General features: G+C 45.6%; 1 non-coding gene across 1 annotated transcript; it reads right to left on the bottom strand.

Annotated features, from left to right (window-relative positions):
- Positions 1–3,509: 3,509 nt before the first annotated feature.
- Positions 3,510–3,581, bottom strand: TRNAG-UCC (transfer RNA glycine (anticodon UCC)). The gene has a single exon. It is a non-coding gene; the product is annotated as a tRNA-Gly (tRNA).
- Positions 3,582–12,291: the final 8,710 nt, after the last annotated feature.

Here is a 12,291-nt window from a genome sequence, read left to right as displayed (position 1 = left end):
GTTCAGAAATTGTCATGCTACCTAGCCGGCTCGAGGTTTATCATTGAGACGGATCACTGCCCTCTCCAATGGCTGCAGACCATCTCTCCCAAAAATGGCCGCCTCCTGCGCTGGAGCCTCGCTTTGCAACAATATTCCTTTGAGGTGCGTTACAAAAAGGGGAGTCTCAACGGTAACGCCGATGGCTTAAGTCGAGGCCCCTAACGTAGGAATCCGCCTCAAAGTTGTTTGTTACTGATGTTTTCTTCCGGAGGCAGGATTTTTAACATATTGCTTTTGTTTAGTGTTTCAAAGTGATGATGTGCTTTCTAGTGCAATTTTCCAAATTGTGGACGCGTTCTGAGTGCTGCTTGACTACTGTAAGGAACTAGGCAGTAGTATAAAAGGGGAAAGAGCCTGGCAGAGCTTAGTGAGGGTTGTCTCGTGCTTGCTGACTGAGCAGTTGCGTTTCGGCGTAGTTCTAACGCTTGCTGGGAACGAGAACAAAAATGGCAACTCTCCCGAAGTCACTTTGCAGTGTCCTGTGTGAACCTGAACCTGAGAACGAGGCCTTCTCTGTGCGCTGCGCTCAAGCAACGTCGAGGGACGACCGGTTTCGATTACGAGCATCATCGAGCGGCATCCCTCTGGACAGCGGGTGCAGTCCCCTGACCATCGGGATCTCCTTCTCCCGGCGGGGCGGTCTGTTACGTTTCGCCTACGACGCGCGGTATAGCCGGCGCGGATGCTACGGACGCCGGGGCTTCGTTCAAAGTGGCGGTCATTTTGGGCCCGTTCAGTGCTGCCGTAACGCCTCCCGCCAAGCGCGTCCAGGCAGGTTTCAATGCCACGTGTCGTCGTGTGTGCGTGTGTGTGTGTGTGCATGTTGGTGCCCACGCTTGTCAAAGCGCGGCAGCCGGGGAGAGGAGCTCCCCAACTGGGAGGCGAGGAGGTCTGAGCGGCGCCGGCCCGGCGGACGCGCACGTCACGTCTGAACATGTCCGAGCGTCGCCGTATCGGGCGCCTCATCCCGAGCCGTTCCTTCTTGCCCTCGACTCCGTGGGTATAAAAGCAGCTGCCCCGGACGCCAAAGAGAGACTTCGATTTCTTCCTTCGAGTAACGTGGTCGCCCTGACCGGTTGCTCTTTTGCGATGCCAGAATAAACAAGTTGTTCTGTTGCCAGTCGACTCATCCTTTGCCGGGACCTTCGGATGTTTCCAGCTTTGCCCCAGGCCGCCAGGCCAACGCTACCCTTGGGGCTTGCAACCCATTTGCAACAGGGGGGGAGGATAACCTGATGGGAACGTAAGCAGTAAGGGCTAACGCTTTTAAAAAAGCTTTTCAGCGATTCCGTTCACGTCGTTGTTCTTCTCCTTATCCGTTGAATGTTTACTCCTGTTCACCAAAAAAGTTTGCGAGCATGGCTTTGTTACGTACTATCACAGAGGCGCTTGGCAACGACGACGAAAGGGGACAAGCAGACTTCGTTACAGGCCAAAAGCAGTCTCCATGGACAATATAGAAATAATCCTCGATTATACCTGCTATCTTAAGAAGACGTTTAGAGATCTGAATACGGATGATTGCAAATTGGCTGACAGAAGTTCCGTGCGTCAGACCGCAGGAGCTGCTTGCTGGGAACAAATTCATTTTGGTGCGCCAGAAGTTGTGTAGTTACACATCGTTGCTAACTTGCTCGGGGAAGTGAAGGAATTCACGCCTGCATGTGATCTGGTGTTACGTAGATAAAGGGCTTTTCTACCCCGATAATTATCAGGTGACTTCAAGGAAATGTTCAAAAATCTGAAAACACTGTTAAATAAATATTTACTATCACTGCTTAGGCAAGAGGTAGGCAGTTCTATATTCTTGCTTATTGCGAGATGCTGAAAACAAAGAAAGGAAAGCGTTCTGAGTTCTTCAAAGCGCATAATCACCTTTGTTTATTACAAACCACTATACATGTTTTACGCTGTTTCTGTACAGCGACCAGAAACTATGGCAACAAATGTATATTGATGGCCTATTCCTGGTCTGAGCATGCTTAGGAACAATAAGAGGAACACTAAATTTTATCCGGGCTCTGTATGTCGCTATTGGTGCTCGTGTTTGAGTAGTGCGGTATACGCAAGAGTTGAAACCACCTGGCCAGCAGCTGGTATTAAGAACCGCAGTAAACTTAAAACACAGAAAAGGTTATTTTAGGTACATATTCAATTATATATACAATTCCACATCCATGGAGCGTTGCCTTCTTGATTGTGTACAGTTCCAGTGGTCTGCTTCTGGCACTGCCAGCCTTGAAAGATATAGAAGGCGATTAGAATTTTCTTCCGGGCGCTCCAGAACAATGTAATTTCTTCAATGTTACAAGAGCTGCACTTCGCGAATAGAACTTCACCCTTGCGCTGATTGCTTTGAAGAAACCTGTACACGACTGTTTTGATAATATAAATTCATTTTCTAGGATACGTTTACCTCAAACTTCTTCAAAAGTCCACAGTCTGATTCGGTCTCGTTCTTTTAGACCACTCTTTAGATACTGATACCAGGCCGTCCATTCTTGGAACCGTCCCGCTACGAGTGTCACCAGTCGCAAAAAGGAAAAAAAGAAATGAAAACTTTTCACGCGAAAAGTATCAGTGCAATAAACTTGGAGCATTATTGTTGTTTCGGTGAGTTGGCACGTCTTAGAACGGGTACGTACTTGTGTGAAGAAGACGGGAAACAACACAGGAACACACAGTAAAATGCGTTGTTTGCTACTTGAGGCCTACGTCTATCTAACTTTGTCTACTCAGAGAGCAATGTGTATGCCTTTCATGGGAATATATTTACTGCCTCCACTTCTTCAGTACTTTTATCAGAAAGAGTTAGATCGTACTTTTCCGAACGAAAGGAGATGCAGTGCTTTGATTTCATACAAGAAATTGTAACAGACGTGCTTGTATACAGTATGCGAAGAAACAGCAGCTAAAATATTCTTGCTCCTATCTGGGTCCCTCCTGTGATTTTCTAAATTGACCCACACCCTGCGGCTGATTCCTGCCGACAACAGGAAACTTTGAGAAGACCACCGGTTTCAAAGACAACAAATATAACTGGTAATATTCATTAGAAAGGAAGGTGGTGAGAAATAAGATGCGCCGGTTGGCAATCGAATCTAGATCAATTCTTGAAAGGCAGCTATGCTAATCACTATTCCCCCGACGCCCGGGAAGGAAAGTAATTTGCGTGGATGCTTTTTTGTTGTGCGTTTTCAAACCAGCCGTAAATTTAAGGCGACATCTTACATTTATATGTATATGTATCAGCAGTGCGAACACAATCAGGAAGAAGATGCAGCTATGACAGAGCGCAACCAACTAGCCCGGCAGTTAGTGTTATACATACAATAAATTTGCGGAGAGGAAGCAGCACACGGGTGCCAAGTCGACCAATATTTATCCGCTCATAACGAAGAACCTACGCTTGTCGGTCAAAGTTGACTGCCATGCCCTACTAACATACCTTCACAAAAAAAAAACCTTGCGTCGGCCGGGAATCGAACCCGGGTCAACTGCTTGGAAGGCAGCTATGCTAACCACTATACCACCGACGCCCCACGCCTGCACGTGGTTCGCGAAGCACTTGAAATGGATGCGCGCGATTCACGCTGGTTGAAGTAGGTCAGCGGTTTTCTTAGGACCGGCTTCCTAAATGTGAATCTTCGGGCCACGAACAGCGCCGCTATGAGTGGAGATGAGCTCCGAGGCATTCGATATCGGTTGATGCTGAAATTCATCTCCCCCTCGTGGCTTGGAAGATGCGACTTACTCCTCCAGTGCAGTGCCATAAATGTATCTGAAATGTATAATGTTAGGCTGGCTGAAAGATATAAGAAGCACACAAAACAAAATGTGAATGACTTGCGTGACATGGCACACCTTTTTTCTAAATGCACAAGTTTACCAATTAGCAAACACAGCGAACTGTGGCATATTCCAACATGCCGCACAATATATGGTAAATATAGCCTAGCAAACACGTTGCCCCGTCGTTTAGATAAGTTTCATGTTGCAAAAGTGGACGTACCACGAGCATGTCGCAAAGATATACAGGATGTAGGTGCTACTTTTTAGATTTCACCATGCTTTCACTGCTTCTTTATCTCTTTCGTTCCATGAATTGTTTACCTGATTTGAATGAATAACCAAATACGTGTTTATCTAAGAAGTATATTTTTTCGCTTGCTTTTCTTGTTATCTTTTTTTGTGTACGCTTCATTCCTTATTTTTTCTAATGATGCGCCAACCGTTCTTGACAACCATTGTTTAGCATTTTTTCTCGCTACTTGTATATGTAATTTGCATGCTGCCTGTTGCCCGGCAATGTAGGGGCCGAGGTGCATGTCAAGACACAATTTCTGGGTTTTTTTCCTCGACCTTCACGATGTGTACACGTGAAAATAAATTGAATTCAACTGAATACCTGCGCTTAAGAGCTGTCTATTTTTCGCTGATGTACTTGTCCCGCAGCGCTTCCAGCAGGGACCATAGGGCGGCTCCGACGGAATCTTTTCGGACGTTTATTTCTTCAGCAACCATCACTACGCTTTCTTTTCGTCGCGGATAATATAATACATGCTGAATGCAGGTGCCACTCTTTTTAGGAACCTTTAGGAGTCTTCATTGAGCTCCAAGGGCAGCTTGCCTGAATGGAGCGTTGTCGAATGAATCAGAACCATTTAACAGCGCACATTATGGGAAATTAAAGGAAACTTCATCTTGAATAGCGTGAAACTGTGTTTTGCGACAAGAAAGGAAATGCAAATGGCTCGAAGGCTCTGATGTTCGATGTGGCCGGCTGAACTCATTAGTTTCGACATTGGAAATTGCTTTTTATTCAGCACCTGTATAAATGTATACACATAGTTACCATTTATGTTGATATATTGTAAAGTGCAACCTTGTCTCACTATAAGTCTCCGTATGATCAACCTTCTAAACGCGCAGGGCACTACACGAAGGTTAACCTAAATTACTTCGCAAGCGCTCTAAACAACATTGTGAAATAGAAGCTTATAGACTCTTCAATGGCTTGGACGTCACTGGAAATAAAATAGAGCATTGTACATAACAGCACACAAAATATATGTATGGGTGTGTTGTGATATATTAAAGAAACGAATTAATTTAATAGATATGTCTGTTAAATTCAGTAGAAAAATTAGCCAAGTCAGAATTTCTTTTGTTTTTAGGTGCGACTAACATAAAAAATCCGCGCACGAATGAGAAAGCTTTAATGTCTGATATGCCCCTTGATCCGCTTTTTAACTTTTTGAACGGTTCTGCTTCGGCTCATTAGAAGAAAATGGAACCGATATTTGCACAAGTGCACTCAAATTAATTAAGGATGCTTTATGAATGAGAAGGCGCTAGAAAATGCCACAGCGCCGCCTGGCAGACAGCTTAAAAAGGCGCCCTCAATCCCTTCTACCCTCTGATGTGCGCAACACACAGCGGACATGGGATATTGAGGAAGAGAGAGAGCTTAAAGCATGACTCGCAATAAATTCTCAGTTGAACATCGGAAATCTAATCAGCACCTCTACACATTTGCCGCGAAGTACAGCGCTTCTTCAACTGCAAATTCTTATTGTCGGGCAGTCGAAGCTGTTCTGTTTTCCGTGCGTTCACAGTCATTCGGACTGCGTCAGGGCTACAAAGCAAAAACAATGTCACTCTTTGCGGTCTCGTTTATATAAATCACACAGACTTGCTTCTTAATTGGACAGTAGTAAAATTTCTTCGCGCCGGTCGGGAACGATGCCGCTATTGGCGCTAAAGAAATGAAACCAGGCGGTTTCAGGAGCTGAAATTTCAGCAGTTAGAACGCAGTGGTATGCCTCTTTACTTTTTTCCATCCGAACAAAATGATTTTATGTATTTGCATGCACAATGAAGAACTAGTCCTGAAGGCAGCGTCGACAAACAGTGAGAAAAGCCACCAAAAATTGAATACCGAGACAAAAAAAAAACTGGTGGTTTAGCTCTGGCTAACCCTGGCCAAAACCGAAGAGTGGCATGTCCCTGACGACGTTAGTGGTCGAGCGACTAGCGCTTTTCAGAGATAGTCATACTGACACACACACAGTAGTAGGAATTTTTTTTATTTGTGAAACATCTTGCTTTCTTCGAAGCGTTATTAAAGGCGCTCAGACGAGACAGTAAATGATAATTGGTTTTTGGGGAAAGGGAATGCCGCAGTATCTGTCTCAAATATTGGCTGAAACCCCTCATGTAAAGCCCTCAAGGACCCTTGAGGTATCTATAATAATAATAACCAAGCCGTATAGGAAGGGGTAAAGGAGGGAGTGAACGAAGAAAGGAAGAGGTGCCATAGTTGAGGGCTCCGGATTAATTTCGGCCACCTGTGAGACTGGCGCCATTTCTTATCCTTAAACCCAAGTTTATTTCACTTTCCTTCCCTTATGGCGCGATTCGGTATCTTTCCTTAAAACCAATTTTCATTTCATTTTCCTTCGCTTATGGGCGCAGTTAGGGTGTCCACCCCGATATGTGAGACAGGCGTCATTTCTCATGGTTTGACCTCTACCTACATTCAAGATGAAATTTGAGGCCTCACTGACGGCTCGAAAAGCTGGCGTAGCGAAGCTTTTCGCTTCAAAAACCGACTGCTTGCGGAACGCTATCAACTTGCAGCAGAGCCAAATCGAATTTCCTACCGACTGCCCGCTTAAGTTTCGCATCAGTTTCCTCTCAATGCGGTACATATTTGTCCACAGCGGCCATGTTCATTTCGCATTACAAAGAAAGTCCGTCTGCTGGCTCTAGTAGAAGGAGCCGTCTGCTCTGCGAGTCGCATTGTTCGCCTCCACTCGGCACAGGAACTGTTGTGCCGCCCTTGCTGTCCAACACAGCGCGTAAGAGCACAGCTGCGCTCTGTCTTTTCTACTCTATAAAAGAAATGGTGATTGCGGTAAGCCTGTTCCACGCAGCTGCCGCTGGAAAGTGATGGATGCTTTGAAAATGTGTAATACAAAAGAAGCCAGCGCAACTGTGATCTGTAGAGAGCTCGGGAGGTATAAGGGTCAGAATAGGTGCCTTATAAAGCAGTTCATCCGCGTTGGATTCTCAACCAACCCATGTTTATTTCCATTGTCGGTTTTTCTCTACGCATGTTTGGAGGTATAGAACAGTAACTGTACTATGACTTGTTTATGGTTATAGACCAGAGCTGAAAAAGAATGTTTGTTTCGTAGCCATGCAGTTTATTGCGCTTACAGAAATCAGTTGTATATTTTTCGGCTTTGGGAACGCAGCAACTACCGGTAGTTCCTGGAGAAATGGTAGCGGTTTTCTGCGTCACAAAGTTTTGATGATTTCTGAACTCGCTGCACACCACTTAAGCTAAATACGGAAATTTTTGTGATGCTTATCACAGAGATGTCATTTCCCTGGTCATCAGGTGAATGCGCTCGCTCGGGCGGTAAATGGGTGGCTGAGTAGCTGCGATAATTTCCTTCAGATATCTAGACAAGGAAGAGCAACACCTTCGCCCGTGGCCTCAAGATATTTCCTTCATATGTTCTGTTTGCTTTGTAAATTCCGCCCAGAATCTTTCTTTCACAGTCTGACCCTCTTCGCCTCAGGGTTTTGGAAGGAATACCCTTGCTTTTCTTGTTTACAGAGCCCCTATAGCCTTTTGCCAGAACGCCTACAGCAGGCCGCCGCGGTGGCTGAGTGGTTATGGCGCTCGGCTGCTGGCCCGAAAGACGCGGGTTCGATCCCGACCGTGGCGGTCGAATTTCGATGGAGGCGAAATTCTAGAGGCCCGTGTATTGTGCGATGTCAGTGCACGTTAAAGAACCCCAGGTGGTCGAAATTTCCGGAGCCCTTCACTACTGCGTCCCTCATAGCCTGAGTCGCTTTGGGACGGTAAACCCTCATAACCCATAAGAACGCCTACAGCATGCTACGGAAACGGTGTTTATAATAATCTTTCCACCACAGACACACTGACACGCCAAATAATAGATATGTACAATAGATCCGGCTATGGTTGCTTTTCATTCAGGTGCGTTCCTATACCAAGCGGATTTTAAGGTTGCTTAACTTTTTGAACACTGCAGCATTAACACGACGTCTCTAGCGACCAATTTTTTATGCCCATAAATAATAGGTACAAAAAAACATATTCATATTTCATTTAAAGTAGTCTATGAAAACGCCGTTGTTCGCAAAAAGGTGGCAACATATAAAGAGACTGAAACCACCACTGAACGAAAACGAATGTTAGTGCAAGCAAAAGATGTAATGTGCCTCTGGAAGCCAATGCTGGTGAACTGCTCGTAAGGCCGCTGTGCAAAATTCTTGCCTACCCATATTTATTTCGTTGCATTGCCATGAAATATAAAATATTCTCTGTAAGCCGTCAGTAACACTATGAATACGGTATAAAAGTTTAAACCTGGAAATTGGCTTCACAGATCGAGTGGCAGGGAGTGCAGCGCCAAACAGTGCAAACAGTGCACTGCTAAATTTCGTGTGTATATGGCAAATAACTCTCTGAAATGATTCTGAAACGGGCGTGTGCGACGATCAGCGTTAAGCAACGTCAGCCTCTTATTTCAGTTCAGGCAGGCTGAACATTAGTCAACTAAAGCCCGAGCCCTTGAGCATAGAGCTTTCCCGGTTATTATAAACTTTTCTGTGAAGAACAACCATCAATGGAGAAATGCGCTCAATAATACCAAAAATTTTATTACTTCACAATAGTATTCATAGATAAGGAAAAAGCTTTTGAGTCTAGCGCCGCGTCTCATAAGATGAGCCGGGCGAGAGCTAAATATCAGCCATGGCCTTCGAGGCAGGCCATGAAGAGAGAATTGGCTGAATTGACCCCGACCGAAGCTAGACGGGCTCTGCCACATCATCCACTCTATGAAGGCATGTATGATCATTATGTACGAACCATCCATGTCCCTCATAGAAATACCGGTAGCATGGTACACGGTGCGTGTTGGTCTGTTTATAATGCAGGAGTGAAATGAATGGCTACAATTTTTTTAAACAACTGTAGAATAAATATACGGCGCAGGCTTTGATCAAACTTCGTACCAATTATTCGGATTGTATTCGCATATTTGAGAACTTATTTCTTTCATTTCGAACAACAGCGAAAGTTCACTATTCGATTCCTCCGCCCAATAAAATAGAAGAATATTGGATTCGCTATTCGAAAGATTGGCTTATGGGGGTTTAACGTCCCAAAGTGACTCAGCCTATGAGGGACGCCGCAGTGAAGGGCTCCGGAAATATCGACCACCTGGGGTTCTTTAACGTGCACTGACATCGCACACCACACGGGCCTCTAGAGTTTCGCCTTCATCGAAATTCGACCACCACGGCCGGGATCGAAGCCGCGTCTTTTGGGCCGGCAGCCGAGCGCCATAACCACTCAGCCACCGCGGCGGCCTCTATTTGAAAGATGTAAAAGGCTCTCTTCGAATGGAAACAATCACAGCGACTTCGTCGAACATTAACACAGCGTGTTCCTCCTGTGCTATTTCCCTTCGAGCTCTTCGTTGTTATAATTACAAAATAATCCCGTCATTCAGTCATGAAAAAGGCATGACGGCCATTTCGAAGGCGAGATGACAGCAATAATGCCCCAAGTTCAAGTGCATTGAAGCAACAGCTTCATGGAAAGAAAAATATCCCTCAGAAACGAGCAATGCAACCAAGAGAAACGCAGTAAAACGACAGCAGGACAACATTTGCAAGATGCAGGTGAGAGCCAATAAGCGAAGAGCATCTAATACAGTGCAGTGTCCAGAACGCATTGAAACCAAGCCTTTAGTATGCCCTTGGACACTTAGCCGCTGATGAAGCTTCAACGGTCGACATGCTTTCGCTAGACTTTCATGCTGCTCACTACCTTTTGATCCTTGGCGACGGCACACGAGGCAAGAGATATTAAACGACTGCATAAAGGTTTGTTTACCGGCGATGCTCAATGCCTACCCAAGCAGCACAGAGCATCGGCCCAATATTGAAATTGTGTTGGAAACGACAGGTCCTACAAAAGACCAGCTTTTGCCAACACGTTTCAGCATTGGGCCGATGTCCTGTGCATCTAGGGTATGCATAAAAACATCTGGATAGTCTAGGCTTTGCACTGGCTGGACCGCCTCTTTGTTTTCACTCAGGTAATTGGTAAATAAAAATTCACCAAACTTACACTTCGGTCAACTCAAAGACCAGGAATGCTTTCAGAAGGGCTTCTAGATAATAGACTATATTCATCCCATCTGTCCCATGATGAAGAAATGCACCAAATAAAACGAACTTCATATTGATTCATGATAGTCTTCATAGATTACGAGAAAGAATTTGAGTGTATAATCCATAACAGTCATGTAGGCATTGCGTAACCTGGATGTACATTGGCGCATGCAAACACACTGGAAACTATCGGCTGCGGCTCCAAAGTGACCAGTCTTCCACAGGGAAACGAAGCTAAAAATCCTGTGTTAACCCTTATACGAAGGACGTACTTTTGTGACCAGGCGAGATCAACAGGCTCTGGCATCAGCGCCACAGAAAGGGTATATATGCACACGCAAATGACGCCCATTTCTAGGGGTACGGTGGGACAATGATGAGCGTACCGATGAATTGGTTCTTCCAATTCTTGCAGGTTGGTGCGTACTACACATCAAACCGCCTTCGCAACCATAAGTTGGTTTCTCTCCTGTAGTGCCCGGCTTTGTGCTTTTATTTGAATGATGAAGATTGAAACATACTTTTTTTACCAGCTTGCTGAGAATGTGAAAGTAAGCTCCGGGCCTGCCTAGATTTAGGAATGCTGCACGGGTGAAACAAATATTGGACTATACGCGAAGCTCATGTGACTGCTACGCAAGCAGCTGATCGTTGTTGCTTATTTAAGGGTAAAAAATCTGTTCCCTAAAAGAAATTATCGCGAACCAACAGAACAGGTTGAATATCCAGTGTCCATATTCAAAGTTTGTGCCATAAAAAAACTGTCTTAATATGCCGCAGGTGCCCCACCTGATTGGTCGAAACGCCGCAAGCGGACGTGGTGACTGGAATGCAGCGAAAAAGGTCGAAGAAACCGAACGGTGGCGTCAAATGTAGAGCTTATGCAGCAGATGCTCAAGGACAGACAACATGGCGGCGCGCCTTGAAGCGGCGCCTCTCGCTTCGAAGTTAACTCGTCTATGTTAGTGCGTTTTTCGGCGCTTGAAATGGCCATAAACAAGGTACGGGGCTTTCACTTCGCGTTATCTCGGCTATAACCAATTAGATGGAGGATAAATTTGGCCTGTTTTTTATGTCGTTAGACGATTCGGTAGCTCCTAGGCCTAATGAGGGCCTGTTTGTAGTACAAATTCTCTTAAAACCGGATGGCGCCACTATCACCAAAATTATCTCGTCGGCGTACGTTGAATGATGTAACATAAACCGCAATGTCCCACAGAATCCTTGCGTTTACTGCGCGCAAACGTGCATTTTTATTTTAGAATTCTCTATTAGGTGTTGAAGCGTCCTGCATCATGATCGTTTGTAATGCCTGGTATATGAAACCACTCATCTGCACGGCTGGTCAGCCGCCAGAGTCGCACTACCAAACAGACGCATTTGACATATCAGAGGTGGTTTTTCCATGCCCCTGAGGTTTTCGATAGCCGCGGTGGTGTGGCTCTACATTGAGCTCACTATTCAGCTAGCAGGTTGGTTTTGAGGCGTCAGTGTGGGCATGCTTGTGCTTCGTACCATAGAAAGGCGATAGACCTGAATCCTTGCAGTGTTTTTTCATTCTTCAAAGCTGCCGGTACGCCGCTTTATTGCTTTGTTTATGATGCAAGACACGACCAAATTGATCTAATTAATCGCATCCAGGCGGAGCTGATTCTACATTGTTCCTGAATGTTGTAGTAATTTTGCACGCCGTACCTAGAAAGTTCCGTATATCAGCTTTTAATTGAGGACGGCCGAGAGCAGCCGGAATTCTGCTGGATAACCGCCGAGCACGCTTGTTGCTACATCAACGCCGAGTGATTCAGTCCAGTGTGGGTGTAAGTCACCCTTTTGCTTAGACGCCATTTTCACTGTATTTCTGCTCTCCAGATTGCAGTCACCAGAACGTTACATCTGGTGGAGGCGCTGGGTACGTCCATGTACCGGACACACCCTTCAAGTCGTACCGCCAGCCCTCTGCGCTTCGCACAGGAGAATGAGCCACCAGTTAACCGAGCCAGCCGACGTCTCCAGGGAGAGCAA

This window comes from Amblyomma americanum, chromosome 9 (genome assembly GCF_052857255.1).
Source record: "Amblyomma americanum isolate KBUSLIRL-KWMA chromosome 9, ASM5285725v1, whole genome shotgun sequence".
Taxonomy (NCBI): Eukaryota; Metazoa; Arthropoda; class Arachnida; order Ixodida; family Ixodidae; genus Amblyomma; species Amblyomma americanum.
The sequence above is the reverse complement of the archived record's forward strand: the minus strand, read 5'-3'. Positions and strand labels throughout refer to the sequence as shown.